Below are 16678 nucleotides of genomic sequence, written 5' to 3' on the forward strand. Positions count from 1 at the left end.
CCGGGAAATTAATGGTGGGAAATATGGAGATGGCAAAAACACTGAATGAATATTTTACATCAGTCTTTACAGTAGAAGACACTAAGAATATCCCAACACTGGACAAACAGGGGGCTAAAGGGGGGGAGGAGCTAAACACGATCAAAATCACTAAGGAAGTGGTACTCGGTAAAATAATGGGACTCAAGGCGGATAAATCACCTGGACCTGATGGCTTACATCCTAGGGTCTTGAGGGAAGTGGCGGTAGGGATTGTGGATGCATTGGCAATAATTTTCGAAAGCTCCCTGGACTCGGCAAAGGTCCCGGCAGACTGGAAAACTGCTAATATAACACCCGTATTTAAAAAGGGCAGTAGACAGAAGGCTGGAAACTATAGACCGGTTAGCCTAACATCTGTGGCAGGTAAAATTTTGGAGTCCATTATTAAGGAGACAGTAACAGGACATTTGGATAATCATAATTTAATAGGACAAAGTCAGCATAGTTTTATGAAGGGGAAGTCATGTTTGACAAATTTGCTGGAGTTCTTTGAGAAAGTAACATATAGGGGGAATAAAGGGGAACCAGTGGACGTAGTGTATTTAGACTTCCAAAAGGCATTTGACAAGGTGCCACACAAAAGATTATTGCTTAAGATAAAAAATCACGGGATTGGGGGTAATATTCTGGCATGGATAGAGGATTGGCTATCTAACAGAAGGCAGAGAGTTGGGATAAATGGTTCATTCTCAGACTGGCAATCAGTAACTAGTGGTGTTCCGCAGGGGTCAGTGCTGGGTCCCCAACTCTTTACAATCTATATTAACGATTTGGAGGAGGGGACCGAGTGTAACATATCAAAGTTTGCAGATGATACTAAGATGGGAGGGAAAGTAGTGAGTGAGGAGGACATAAAAAACCTGCAAGGGGACATCGACAGGCTAAGTAAGTGGGCAGAGATTTGGCAGATGGAATACAATACTGGAAAGTGTGAGGTTATGCACTTTGGCAGGAAAAATCGTAGAGCAAGTTATTATCTTAATGGCAAGAAATTGAAAGTACTGAAGTCCAAAGGGATCTGGGGGTCCTGGTGCACGAAACTCAAAAGGTTAGTATGCGGGTGCAGCAAGTGATTAAGAAGGCCAATGGAATGTTGGCTTTCATTGCTAGGGGGATAGAATATAACAATAGGGAGGTATTGCTTCGGTTGTACAAGGTATTGGTGAGACCGCACCTGGAATACTGCGTACAGTTTTGGTGTCCATACTTAAGAAAGGACATACTTGCTCTCGAGTCAGTACAAAGAAGGTTCACTCGGTTAATCCCGGGGATGAGGGGATGGACATATGAGGAGAGGTTGAGTAGATTGGGACTCTACTCATTGGAGTTCAGAAGAATGAGAGGCGATCTTATTGAAACATATAAGATTGTGAAGGGGTTGGATCGGGTGGATGCGGGGAAGATGTTCCCGATGATGGGTGAAACTAGAACTAGGGGGCATAGTCTTAGAATAAGGGGCTGCTCTTTCAAAACTGAGATGAGAAGGAACTACTTCACTCAGAGGGTGGTAGGTCCATGGAATATGCTGCCCCAAAAAGCTGTAGAAGCTACATCATTACATAAATTTAAAACAGAAATAGACAGTTTCCTAGAAGTAAAGGGAATTAAGGGTTACGGGGAGCGGGCAGGAATTTGGACATGAGTCTAGGTTCGGATCGGTCATGGCCCTGTGGGTAGCGGAGCGGACCCAGGGGCCGTGTAGCCTGATCCTGCTCCTATTTCGTGTGTCTAATTCTGTTAGATTCAGGAGATGGTTCTGTGATAGTGGATTGGCGGTTAGGATCAGATCAGCCATGATCTTATTGAATGGCGGAGCAGGCTCGAGGGGCCGATTGGCCTACTCCTGCTCCTATTTCTTATGTTCTTATGTTATGTAGACCCAGCCTGTTCATCCTTTCCTGATATGTAGACCCTCGCATTTCTGGTATCATCCTTGTAAATCTTCTCTGCACCCTCTCCAGTGCCTCTCTATCCTTGTTATAATATGGCGACCAGAACTGTATGCAGTACTCCAAGTGTGGTCTGATGATGGTTTGATACAAGTTTTGCATAACTTCTCTACTTTTCATTTCTATCCCTCTAGAAATAAACCCTACTTAATGATTTGTGTAGTTGTACTCAGAGATTCTTTGCTCCTCTACCCCACCCAGGCTCGCGCCCACCAAGTAATAAGTAACCTCCCTATTCTTCCTACCAAAAAGTAATACCTTGTAGGAACGGAGGTTCCTATCTGAATAAGGTATTTGACTCGATGAATCAAATCAACAGGTTTTAATGAACAACGAAGTTAACAGGGAAACTACAGGAGAAACGGTACACAGGTCTAATCAGCTTGAGGGTGTGACTGCGAGTCAGGAAGGTATGTGGACCCAGGATGTAGTGATGGAGGAGCCTCAGCCCTGGACCTTGTCCAACAGGTACGAGGTACTTTCTACCTGTATGGATGAGGAAAAGGACTGCAGGGAGGATGGGCAAACTGACCACGGCACTGTGGTACAGGGGGCCATCCAGGTGGGGGGAGAAAGAAGGAATGTGGTGGTAGTAGGGGGACAGTATAGTCAGGGGGAAAGATACTGTTCTCTGCAGACACGAAAGAGAGTCCTCTGTTGCCTGCCCGGTTAAGGATATCCCCTCGTGCCTGGAGCAGAACATGGAGTGGGTGGGGGAAGATCCAGTTGTCGTGGTCCAACGACATAGATAGAACTAAGAATGAGGTTCTGCTGAGGGAGTTTGAGGAGCTAGGGTCTAAATTAATAAGCAGAATCACAAGGGTAATAATCTCTGGATTAGTACCTGAGCCACGTGCAAATTGGCGTAGGGTCAAGCAGATCAGAGCGTTAAATGTGTGGCTCAAGGAGTGGTGTGGGAAAATGGGGTTTCAATTCATGGGACACTGGCACCAGCACTGGGGAAAGAGGGAGCTGTTCCGTCGGGCCGGGCTCCACTTAAACTGGGCTGGGACCAGCGTCCTGGTGAATCGAATAACTCGGGCTGTAGATATGGCTTTAAACTAAAAAAGGGCGGGGGAGAGGTCAGTTATGGGGAAATTTAGAAATCTAAAAAGAAAGATCAAGGCAATAGAGCAGTGTAGCGATTTGGGTAAAAATAAGCAGAGTGTGACAGGAAGGGACAGAGAGTTTAATGGTAGCAGTGCGGCAGAGAATAAGGTCAAAGCAGGGAATAATGGTAAAAAAAATTAAATTAAAGGCTCTTTATCTGAATGCACAAAGCATTCATAGAAACATAGAAGATAGGAGCAGGAGTCGGCCATTCGGCCCCTCATTGATCTCATTGAAACTTATAAAATTCTGACAGGACTGAACAGACTAGATGCAGGAAGGATGTTCCCAATGGTCGGGGAGTCCAGAACCAGGGGACACAGTCTAAGGATAAAGGGTAGGCCATTTAGGACAGAAATTAGGAGGAATTTCTTCACCCAGAGAATGGTGAACCTGTGGAACTCTCTACCACACAAGGCGGTGGAGGCCAGTTCATTAAATATATTCAAGAAGGAGTTGGATATATTTCTTAAGGCTAAAGGGATCAAGCAGTATGGGGAGAAAGCAGGGACCGGGTACTGAATTTGGATGATCAGCCATGATCGCATTGAATGGCGGAGCAGGCTCGAGGGGCCGAATGGCCTACTCCTGCTCCTATCTTCTATGTTTCTATGTTTCTCAAGCCTGTTAATGAGAGCATGGCTGATCAACCAAATTCAGTACCCTGTCCCTGCTTTCTCCCCATATCCCTTGATCCCTTTAGCCTTAAGAAATATATCTAACTCCTTCTTCAATATATTTAATGAATTGGCCTCCACTGCCTTCTGTGGTAGAGAATTCCACAGGTTCACCACTCTCTGGGTGAAGAAATTCCTCCTCATCTCAATCCTAAATGGCTTAGCCCTTATTCTTAGACTGTGACCCTTGGTTCTGGACTCCCCCCGCCATCGGGAACATCTAGTCTGTCTAGTCCTGTTAGAATTTTATAAGTTTCAATGAGATCCCCTCTCATTCTTCTAAACTCTAGCAAATATAAGCCTAATCGACCCAATCTCTCTTCATACGTCATTCCTGCCATCCCAGGTACCAGTCTGGTGAATCTTCGCTGCACTCCCTCCATGGCAAGAACATCCTTCCTCAGATAAGGCGACCAAAACTGCACACAATACTCAACGTGTGGTCTCACCAAGGCCCTGTACAACTGCAGCAAAACATCCTTGCTCCTGTACTCGAATCCTCTCGCTATGAAGACCAACATACCATTTGCCTTCTTAGCCGCCTGCTGCACCTGCAGGCTTACCTTCAGCGACTCGTGCACAAGGACACCCAGGTCTCGTTGCACTTCCCCTTTTCCCAATCTATTGGCGCTGAGATAATAATCTGCCTTCCTGTTTTTGCCACCAAAGTGGATAACCTCACATTTATCCACATTATACTGCATCTGCCCAATCACCCAACCAGTCCAAATCATACTGGAGTTTCTCGGCATCCTCCTCACATCACACATGCCCACCCAGCTTTGTGTTGTCTGCACACTTGGAGATATTAGATCTAGTTCCCTCTTCTAGATTATTAATATATATTGTGAATAGCTGGGGTCCTAGCACCGATCCCCTGCGGTACCCCACGAGTCACTGCCTGCCACTCGGAAAAAGACCCATTTATTCCAACTCTTTGCTTCCTGTCTGCCAACCAGTTCTCTGTACAAGTCAGTACCTTACCCCCTCCTCTTCTTAGGCAATCCCAATCCCATGTGCTTTAACTTTGCATGTTAATGGGTGACTTTAATCTACGTACAGATTGGGCTAACCAAATTAGTTCCAATACTGTGGAGGAGGAATTCCTGGAGTGTTTACCGGATGGTTTCCTGGACCAATATGTTGAGGAACCAACCAGAGATCAGGCCATCTTAGACTGGGTATTATGTAATGAGAAAGAATTAATTAGTAATCTTGTTGTACGAGGCCCCTTGGGTCGGAGTGATCATTATATGATAGAATTCTTCATTAAGATGGAGAATGAAGTAGTTGACTCAGAGACTAGGGTCCTGAATTTAAATAAAGGAAACTATGATGGTCTGAGGCGTGAGTTGGGTAGGATTGATTGGGGAATGTCACTCAAAGGGTTGACGGTGGATAGGCAATGGCAAGCATTCAAAGACCGCATGGATGAACTACAGAATTTGTTCATCCCAGTTTGGCATAAAAGTAAAACAAAGAAGGTGACTCAACCGTGTCTAACAAGGGAAATTAGGGATAGCATAAGATCCAAGGAGAGGACATATAAATTGGCCAGAAAAAGCAGCAATCCTGAGGATTGGGTGCAGTTTAGGATTCAGCAGAGGACAAAGGGATTAATTAAGAAAGGAAAATAGAGTATGAGAGTAAGCTTTCAGGGAACATAAAAACTGACTGTAAAAGCTTCCATAGATATGTGAAGAGAAAAAGATTGGCGAAGTCAAGCATAGGTCCCTTGCAGTCAGAATCAGGGGAATTTATAATGGGGAACAAAGTAATGGCAGACCAATTAAATACATATTTTGGTTCTGTCTTCACAAAGGAGGACACAAATAACCTCCCAGAAATGTCAGGGAACATAGGGTCTGATGAAGGGGAGGAACTGACTGAAATCAGTATTTGTAAGGAAATTGATGGGACGGAAGGCCAATAAATCCCCAGGGCCTGATAATCTACATCCTAGGGTACTTAAGTAAGTGGCCCTAGAAATAGTAGATGCATTGCTGATCATCTTCCAACATTCGATGGAACCTGGAACAGTACCCATGGATTGGAGGGTAGCTAATGTTACCCCACTATTCAAAAAGGTGGCAGGGAGAAAACGGGGAATTACAGACCGGTAAGCCTGACATCAGTAGTGGGGAAAATGCTAGAGTCCATTGTAAAAGATGTAATAGCCGAGCACTTGGAAAACAGTGACAGGATCGGACAAAGTCAACATGGATTTACAAAAGGTAAATCGTGCTTGACTGATGTACTGGAATTTTTTGAGGATATACCTGTAACTGGTAAAATAGATAAGGGAGAACCAGTGGATGTGGTGTATTTGGACTTTCAGAAGGCTTTCGATAAGGTCCCGCATAGGAGATTAGCGTGTAAAGTTAAGGCACATGGGATTGGGGGCAAGGTATTGACTTGGATAGAAAACTGGTTGGCAGACAGAAAGCAAAGAGTTGGAATAAACGGGTCTTTTTCCGAGTGGCAGGCAGTGACTAGTGGGGTACCGCAGGGATCAGCCCTTGGACCCCAGCTATTCACAATATATGTTAATGATCTAGACAAGGGAACTAGATGTAATATCTCCAAATTTGCAGACGACACAAAGCTGGGTGGGCGTGTGTGCTGTGAGGAGGATGCCGAGAAACTCTAGGATGATTTGGACAGGTTTGGTGATTGGGCAGAAGCATGGCAGATGCAATATAACGTGGATAAATGTGAGGTTATCCACTTTGGTGGCAAAAACAGGAAGGCAGATTATTATCTGAATGGCAATAGATTGGGAGAAGGGGAAGTGCAACGAGACCTGGGCGTCCTTGTGCACTAGTCACTGAAGTAAGCATGCAGGTGCAGCAGGCGGTTAAGAAGGCAAATGGTATGTTGGCCTTCATAGCGAGAGGGTTTGAGTACAGGAACAAGGATGCCTTGCTGCAGTTGTACAGGGCCTTGGTGAGACCACATCTTGAGTATTGTGTGCAGTTTTGGTCACCTTATCTGAGGAAGGATGTTCTTGCCATGGAAGGAGTTCAGCGAAGATTCACCAGGCTGATACCTGGGATGGCAGGAATGACACATGAGGAGAGATTGGGTCGATTGGGCTTGTACTCGCTGGTGTTTAGAAGAATGAGTGGGGATCTCATTGAAACTTATAAAATTCTGACAGGACTGGACAGACTAGATGCAGGAAGGATGTTCCCCATGGTCAGGGAGTCCAGAACCAGGGGTCACAGTCTAAGGATAAAGGGTATGCCATTTAGGACAGAAATTAGGTGAAATTTCTTCCCCCAGAGAGTGGTGAACCTGTGGAATTCTCTACCACAGAAGGCAGTAGAGGCCAATTCATTAACTATATTCAAGAAGGAGTTGGATATATTTCTTAAGGCTAAAGGGATCAAGGGGTATGGGGAGAAAGCAGGGACCGGGTACTGAATTTGGATGATCAGCCATGATCACATTGAATGGCAGAGCAGGCTCGAGGGGCCGAATGGCCTACTCCTGCTCCTATCTTCTATGTTTCTAATCTCTTATGCGGGACTTTTTCGAAAGCCTTCTGAAAGTCCAAATACACCACATCCACTGGCATAAAATGTTTGCAAGATAGACGAACTAGTGGCACAAATCGAGATAAATGGGTTTGTTCTAATAATCATTACAGAGACATGGTTGCAAGGTGGCTAAGGTTGGGAACTAAATGTTCCAGGGCACTTGACGTTTTGAAAAGACAGGCAGAATGGAAAAGGAGGGGGGAGTAGCCCTGGTAATAAAGGATGACATAAGGACAGTAGCGAGAAAGGATCTCAGCTCAGAAGATCAGGAAGTATAATCAGTATGAGTGGAGATAAGGAGTAACAAGGGGCAGAACACACTGGTAGGAGTAGTATATAGGCCCCCTAACCGTAGCTATACCGTTGGACAGAATATTAATAAAGAAGTAGTTGGAGCTTGCAAAAAAGGTAATGCAATAATCTTGGGGGACTATAATCTTCATATAGACTGGACAAATCAAATTGGCAAAGGTAGTCTGGAGGACGAGTTCATGGAATGCATTTGGGCAGGTTCCTAGAACAATATGCCATGGAACCAACAAGGGAACAGGCTATATTAGATATTGTATTGTGTAATGAGACAGGGTTAATTAACAATCTCATGGTAAAGGATCCTCTGGGGCAGAGTGATCATAATATGATAGAATTTCACGTTAATTTTGAGAGTGACTTGCCTAAGTCCGAAACTAGAGTCTTAAACTTAAATAAAGCCAATTACATAGGTATGAGGGTTGGCTAAGGTAGATTGGAAAAATAGATGAAAAGGTATGGTGGTAGATAAGCAGTGGCTAGCATTTAAATAAATATTTCATAATTCTCAACAAAAATACATTCCATTGAGAAACAAAAACTCCACGGGAAAAGCAATGCAACCACGGCTAACTAAAGAAGTTAAGGATAGCATTAGATTGAAAGAAGAAGCTTATAATGTTGCAAAGAATAATAATAAGCCTGAGGATTGGGAGAGTTTCAGAAACCAGCAAAGGTTGACCAAAAAATTGATTAAAAGGGAAAAATAGAACATGAGAAAAAACTGGCAAGAAATATAAAAGCAGATTGTAAGAGCTTCTACAAGTATGTAAAAAGGAAAAGAGTAACAAAAGTAAACGTTGGTCCCTTAGAGGCTGAGACAGGAGAAATTATTATGGGGAATAAGGAAATGGCAGAAACGTTAAACGAATATTTTGTTTCTGTCTTCACAGTAGAAAACACAAAGCGCATACCAAAAATGGTGGGCAACCAAGTGTCTAATAGGGTGAGGAACTTAACGTAATTAATATAAGTAGAGAACAAGTACTAGAGAAACTAATGGGACTAAAAGACGACAAATCCCCTGGACCTGACGGCCTACATCCTAGGGTTCTAAAAGAGGTGGCTGAAGAGATAGTGGATGCATTGGTTTTGATCTTCCAAAATTCCCTAGATTCTGGAATGGTCCCAGCGGATTGGAAGGTCGCAAATGTAACACCACTATTCAAGAAAGGAGGGAGAGAAAAAGCAGGGAACTACAGGCCAGTTAGCCTGACATCAGTCGTCGGGAAAATGCTAGAATCCATTGTTAAGGAAGTGATATCAAGTCACTTAGAAAATTATAACATGATTAGGCAGAGTCAACATGGTTTTAAGAGAAATCGTGTTTGACAAATTAGAGTTTTTTGAGGACGTAACTAGCAGGGTAGATAAAGGGGAATCAGTGGAGGTAGTATATTTGGATTTCAAAAAGGCATTCGATAAGGTGCCACATAAAAGGTTATTACACAAGATTAGGGCTCATGGGGTTGGGGGTAATATAGTAGCATGGATAGAGGATTGATTAATGGACAGAAAACAGAGGGTAGGGATAAACGGATCTTTTTCAGGTTGGCAGGCTGAAACTAGTGGGGTGCCGCAAGGATCAGTGTTGGGGCCTCAGCTATTTACAATCTATATTAATGACCTAAATGAAGGGACCGAGTGTAATGTATCCAAGTTTGCTGATGTTACAAAGCTAGGTGGGACAGTAAGCTGTGAGGAGAACACAAAGAGTCTGCAAAGGGATATAGATAGACTAAGTGAGTGGGCAGTAAGGTGGCAGATGGAGTATAATGAGGGAAATGTGAGGTTATTCACTTTGGTAGGAAGAATAGAAAAACAGATGCGGCCGGACCTGCTGTGATTTCCAGCAAAAAAAAATGTTTTTTTCTGTTTTTTTGTTTTTCATACAGACCCCAGCATCTGCAATATTTGACCCCTTGTGACCCCACCTCATTGTTCTTTGATGTAATGTTTTCCTGACTGACCTGCTTGGACACCATTCACACCTTTGATTGCTGTGATTATCTCTCTGCCGAGGTGTGACAAATGGCAGTTGGCAAGATTACCTGTAAACATCTGATATTATTCTCTGACTATATAAGCTGTGTCTTTATGCATTTCTCCACTTCACCTGACGAAGGAGCAGCGCTCCGAAAGCTTGTGATTTCAAATAAAGCTGTTGGACTATAACCTGGTGTTGTGTGACTTCTTACATTTGTCCACCCCAGTCCAACTCCGGCATCTCCACACCATATCTAAGGAATGACATACTTGCCTTGGAGGCGGTGCAATGAAGCGTAGAAGATAGGAGCAGGAGTAGGCCATTCGGCCCCTTGAGCCTGCTCCGCCATTCAATGAGATCACCTTAGTATCATCAGCAAACTTGGCTACATTACTCTCGGTCCCTTCATCCAAGTCATTAATGTAGATTGTAAATAGCTGAGGCCCCAGCACCAATCCCTGTGGCATGCCACTAGTCACCATTTGCCAACAGGAAAATGACCCATTTATCCTGACTCTCTGCTTTCTGTTCCCTTCACCCACTCCCAGGCCACATGTGATGTTTGCGGCATAGAGGAGTCCACGGGCCGTGTATATATTCAGTGTGAGAGGTTGCAGCCCCTGTATAGTTACCTGAAGGGGTTGCTCCTCAACTCTTGGTTACACTTTAGCTCCACGCTCCTATTCTTTGCTCACCCGGTGCGGAGGGGGCTGGGTAAGTCGGACGATCTTCTCCTGGACCTGCTCTTGAGCCTGGCGAAAACAGCATTTTGTAGGTCCAGGATGGGCGGGGCCCATGGGGGGTCACTCTGGCTGCCTGCCTCTCTCCCATGGTCTTGTCCCTGCCCGGGTGGCCCTGGAGAGGGAGCAGGCGGTGTCCACCGGTTCACTTGATACCTTCCTCGACCGGTGGGCACCTCAGGGTACAGAGTGTCTCTCAGACACTGGCAACAACATACTGCTTTAGTTAGGAAGGTTCCCTTTGCTGTTGGAGGGACTTTGTTGCTCATTTTGGCTTCTTTTAGTTTGATTGGACCTCATGTTTGGGGGAACAAGAGAGGAAAGAATGTTCCATAGAAACTAGACTTGTCTGTTCTGAATTTCTATCCTGTACTCAGTGAGGACTTTTGTAAACTCCTTTTACAGGGTGTGAGAAGGGGAGGATTTACAGATGGGAAACTCAAACCAAACATCACATCAAGATCTAACAGAGTCACTCGATCCATCAGGAACCGAATATCATCGGCCTCTGAGTGTGGAAGGAGAAATGTTTGTCTGTTCTGTCTGTGAGAAAAGATTTCAAACATCAGCATGACTGGAAAAGCACCGAGACACACACACCCGAGTGAGAGTGTTCCAATGCACTGACTGTGGGAAGAGCTTTAACCAGTTACACAGCCTGAAAAAACATCGCACCGTTCACAGTGGGGAGAAACCGTACACATGTTGTGCGTGTGGACGAGGCTTCAACTGATCATCCAACCTGGAGAGAGACAAGGACACCTGCCCTGGGGAGAAACCATGGAAATGTGGGGACTGTGGGGAGGGATTCAGCTCCCCATCCCAGGTGGAAACTCATTGGCGCAGTCACACTGGGGAGAGGCCGTTCACCTGCTCTGAGTGTGGGAAGGGATTCACACAGTCATCCCACCTGGTGAGACACCAGCGAGTTCACACTGGGGAGAGGCCATTCACCTGCACTGTGTGTGGGAAGGGATTTGCTCGATTAGCCAACCTAACTGAGCACCAACTTGTTCACACTGAAAAGAGACCTTTCAAATGTTCTGCGTGTGGGAAGAGCTTTAAAAGCACAAGAGATCTGCTGACACACCAACACACTCACACTGGGGAGAGGCCATTCACCTGCTCCATGTGTGGGAATGGATTCACTAATTCATCCCACCTGCTGACACACCAGCGAGTTCACACTGAGGAGAGGCCGTTCACCTGCTCCGTGTGTGGGAAGGGATTCACTCAGTCATCCAACCTGCTGAAACACCAACGACTTCACACTGGAGAGAAGACGTTCACCTGCTCCATGTGTGGGAAGGTATTTGCTCGATTAACCAACCTCACTAAACACAAACTTGTTCACACTGAAAAGAGACCTTTCAAATGTTCTGAGTGTGAGAAGAGCTTTAAAAGCACAAGAGATCTGCTGACACACCAACACTCTCATACTGGGGAGAGGCCGTTCACCTGCTCCGTGTGTGGGAAGGGATTCACTAATTCATCCCACCTGTTGACGCACCAGCGAGCTCACACTGGGGAGAGGCCGTTCACCTGCTCTGAGTGTGGGAATGGATTCATTGATTCATCCACCCTGCTGAGACACCAGCAAGTTCACACCGGGGAGAGGCCGTTCACCTGCACCGTGTGTGGGAAGGGATTCACTCAGTCATCCCACCTGCTGAAACACCAGCGAGTTCACAAGTGACTGCAGGGGTTGGATTCTGCTGTTTTTGCTGCTGTTAATCACATCCAGGACTGAACCGTGTTCATTCTGACAGGTGGGGTTTCTTTCTGCTGATGAGAATACCTCCTGTAACTGGGCTGGAGTTTAATATTCTGGATAAATGTCAAATACACAGCGTCGAGTATTTCTTTCCTCCAAGGTAAGAGGAGAATAATTGATGCCCTGTTACCGACTGTTCCATTTTGGGGACTTTTCTCCTTTCTAACTCCAGATAATCTCAGTTCTAACACCTTCAGTTACTCTCAAGTCCCAGCTCTCCACACCTTCCAGAGAGCCTGTAATAGAAAATGACTGAAGATTTATCCCAGTGTAACTATTGCTGTTATCCAAGGAAAAAGACTTGTATTTTTATCGCACCTTTCACAACCTCAGGACGTCCCAAAGTGCTTTACAGACAAGGAAGTACTTTTGAAATGTAGTCACTGTTCTAATGTAGGAAATTTGTGCACAGCAAGCTCCCACAAACAGCAATGTGATATTGACCAGATAATCTATTTTTCAATGACGTTGATTGAGGATGGAAGGGGATGTGTAAAGAGATGGTCTGCGTATGGAGATGTGAAACAAGGAAACAGTGTGTGTGTGAGACAGTGACATAGCCTTGTGGTCACAGTCAGAATAATGACAGATATCCTTGTGGTTATGGTTTGGGCAGGGCCAGGTCAATAATGTAGTAAACAAGTTATATATAAATATCGCCAGTGTAGTCACAGCTTGTTAGAACAGACCTGGGGAGAAGAGAGCTCTGAATCTACTGTATTATCTCTGTTCTCCAGATCGGGTAACTATACTCTGTCTGTAGCTTTGCACTGCTGTTAATAAAGTCAGTAAAAGACAATCTGTTGTTGTGAGCTTGATTATCTGGTGTCAGAAACCACAAGACTCAATTTTTAGACTCAACAAGATGAACAAGTAAACCCATCATGACCCAATTCTCCAGCTATATATTCACAGGAGAAAGTCTGTTATCACACTCCTCGAGTGGACAGAATAAAAAAAGATCCCAACTCTAAGAACCTCTAGAATCATTTGTAAATATCTTTCAAATCCTGACTGACATCAAATGTCAGTATATGTTCCATGGAAGACAAGAGAGGGGCTGGAGAGTAGGGTTGAAAGTGGAGTTGGGGTGAGGGTTGGAAAGTAGGGTTGAAAGAGGAGTTGGGGTGAGGGGGGTTGGAGAGTAAGGTTGAAAAGGGAGTTTGGGTGAAGGAGTTGGAAAGTTGGGGTGAAAGAGGAGTTGGGGTGAGGGGGTTGGAGAGTAGGGGTGAAAGGAATTGGGGTGAGGGGGAATTGGCGAGTAGGGGTGAAGGGGATTGGAGAGTAGGGGTGAGAGGAGTTGGGGTGAGGTGGGTTGGAGAGTAGGGGTGAAAGGAGTTCGAGTGAGGGGGGTTGGAGAGTAGGGGTGAGAGAGGAGTTGGGGTGAGGTGGGTTGGAGAGTAGGGGTGAAAGAGGAGTTGGGGTGAGGGGGTTGGAGAGTAGGGGTGAAAGAGGAGTTGGGGTGAAAGAGGAGTTGGGGTGAGGGGGGTTGGAGAGTAGGGGTGAAAGAGGAGTTGGGGTGAGGTGGGTTGGAGAGTAGGGGTGAAAGAGGAGTTTGGGTGAGGGGGGTTGGAGAGTAGGTGTGAAAGAGGAGTTGGGGTGAGGGGGTTGGAGCGTAGGAGTGAAAGAGGAGTTGGGGTGAGGGGGGTTGGAGAGTAGGGGTGAAAGAGGAGTTGGGGTGAGGGGTTGGAGAATAGGGGTGAAAGAGGAGTTTGAGTGAGGGTGGTTGGAGAGTAGGTGTGAAAGTGGAGTTGGGGTGAGGGGGGTTGGAGAGTAGGGGTGAAAGAGGAGTTGGGGTGAGGGGGGTTGGAGAGTAGGGGTGAAAGAGGAGTTGGGGTGAGGGGGTTGGAGTTAGGGGTGAAAGAGGAGTTGGGGTGAGGGGGGTTGGAGAGTAAGGTTGAAAAGGGAGTTTGGGTGAAGGAGTTGGAAAGTTGGGGTGAAAGAGGAGTTGGGGTGAGGGGGTTGGAGAGTAGGGGTGAAAGGAATTGGGGTGAGGGGGAATTGGCGAGTAGGGGTGAAGGGGATTGGAGAGTAGGGGTGAGAGGAGTTGGGGTGAGGTGGGTTGGAGAGTAGGGGTGAAAGGAGTTCGAGTGAGGGGGGTTGGAGAGTAGGGGTGAGAGAGGAGTTGGGGTGAGGTGGGTTGGAGAGTAGGGGTGAAAGAGGAGTTGGGGTGAGGGGGTTGGAGAGTAGGGGTGAAAGAGGAGTTGGGGTGAAAGAGGAGTTGGGGTGAGGGGGGTTGGAGAGTAGGGGTGAAAGAGGAGTTGGGGTGAGGTGGGTTGGAGAGTAGGGGTGAAAGAGGAGTTTGGGTGAGGGGGGTTGGAGAGTAGGTGTGAAAGAGGAGTTGGGGTGAGGGGGGTTGGAGCGTAGGAGTGAAAGAGGAGTTGGGGTGAGGGGGGTTGGAGAGTAGGGGTGAAAGAGGAGTTGGGGTGAGGGGTTGGAGAATAGGGGTGAAAGAGGAGTTTGAGTGAGGGGGGTTGGAGAGTAGGTGTGAAAGTGGAGTTGGGGTGAGGGGGGTTGGAGAGTAGGGGTGAAAGAGGAGTTGGGGTGAGGGGGGTTGGAGAGTAGGGGTGAAAGAGGAGTTGGGGTAAGGGGGTTGGAGTTAGGGGTGAAAGAGGAGTTGGGGTAAGGGGGTTGGAGAGTAGGGGTGAAAGAGGAGTTGGGGCGCCTGGACCATGACCCCACTAGCAAACATCAAGCCATTGTTTCCAAGTGTGTCACTGACCTCATCTCCTCTGGAGATCTTCCCTCCATGGCCGCCAACCTCACAGTCCCCCTACCCCGCACAGTCCGCTTCTACCTCCTTCCCAAGATCCACAAACAGGACTGCCCTGGTAGACCCATTGTTTCAGCCTGTTCTTGCCCCACGGAACTTATCGCTTCCTATCTCAACTCTATTTTTTCTCCCCTTGTCCAGTCTCTTCCCACCTACATTCGCGACTCTTCCGACGCCCTCCGTCACTTTAACAGTTTCCAGTTTCCTGGCCCCAACCGTCTCCTTTTCACCATGGACGTCCAATCCCTCTACACCTCCATCCCCCACCAGGACGGCCTTTGGGCCCTCTGTTTCTTCCTTGAACAGAGGCCCAACCAGTCCCCATCCACCACCACCCTCCTCCGCCTGGCTGAACTTGTTCTCACATTGAACAACTTCTCCTTTGACTCCACTCACTTCCTCCAAATTAAAGGTGTTGCTATGGTAACCCGCATGGGCCCTAGCTATGCCTGCCTGTTCATGGGATATGTGGAACATTCTTTGTTCCAGTCCTACTCAGGTCCCCTCCCTCACCTCTTTTTCCGGTACATCGATGACTGTATTGGTGCCGTTTCCTGCTCTCGCCCTGAACTGGATAAGTTCATTCACTTTACTTCCACTTTCCACCCTGCCCTCACCTTCACATGGTCCATCTCCGACTCTTCCCTTCCCTTCCTTGACTTCTCCGTCTCCATTTCTGGCGATCGGCTTTCAACAAACATCCACTACAAGCCCACCAACTCCCACAGCTACCTGGACTACACTTCCTCCCACCCCGCTTCCTGTAAGGACTCTGTTCCATTCTCCCAGTTTCTCCGTCTCCGCCGCGTCTGTTCTGACGATGCCACCTTCCATACTAGTGCTTCTGACATGTCTTCCTTTTTCCTCAACCGAGGATTCCCCTCTACCGTGGTTGACACGGCCCTCGACCGTGTCCATTCTATTTCCCGCACTTCTGCTCTCACCCCTGCCCCTCCCTCCCAGAACCACAATAGGGTTCCCCTTGTCCTCACCTTTCACCCCACCAGCCTCCACATTCAACGGATCATCCTCCGCCATTTCCGTCACCTCCAATGTGATCCCACCACCATACACATCTTCCCCTCACCTCCCCTTTCAGCATTCCGAAGGGACCGCTCCCTCCGCAACACCCTGGTCCACTCCTCAATCACCCCCAACAGCCCTGCTCCTTCACCTGGCACCTTCCCGTGCAAGCGCAGGAGATGCAACACATGCCCGTTTACCTCCTCCCTTCCCACTGCCCAGGGCCCCAAACACCCCTTCCAGGTGAAACAGCGATTTACTTGTACTTCTTGCAATCTAGTATACTGTATTCACTGCTCACGATGTGGTCTCCTCTACATTGGGGAGACCAAACGTAGATTGGGCGACTGCTTTGCGGAACACCTCCGTTCAGTCCATAAGGGTGACCCTGAGCTTCTGGTCGCCTGTCACTTTAATTCACCGCTTCACTCCCACTCTGATCTCTCTGTCCTCGGACTATTGCATTGTTCCAATGAAGCTCAACGTAAGCTCGAGGAACAGCACCTCATCTTTCGATTGGGCACTTTACAGTCTGCCGGACTCAACATTGAGTTCAACAATTTCAGGTAATTATCCCTGCCCCCATTTTTCATGCAGTATGATTTTTGCCATTCCCATTTGCAACATTTTATCTTTCCTGCCTCTTACAAAAGTACAGGGTGTTCTTTCTATTCCTTCCTCCCCTCCTAAACCCCCACCCCACCCTGTCTCTGCAGCTGCTTAATATCTGTTACATCTCCAGCTTTTCCAGT

The 16678-nt window shown here is 46.9% G+C and overlaps 1 pseudogene; it reads left to right on the plus strand.

Annotated features, from left to right (window-relative positions):
- The window catches only part of LOC147118510 (uncharacterized), an 89525-nt pseudogene extending 76625 nt beyond the window's left edge, over window positions 1-12900 (plus strand).
- Window positions 12901-16678: the final 3778 nt, after the last annotated feature.

This window comes from Somniosus microcephalus, chromosome 4, assembly GCF_052327205.1.
Source record: "Somniosus microcephalus isolate GS21.2 chromosome 4, FLI_Smic_1.0, whole genome shotgun sequence".
NCBI lineage: Eukaryota > Metazoa > Chordata > Chondrichthyes > Squaliformes > Somniosidae > Somniosus > Somniosus microcephalus.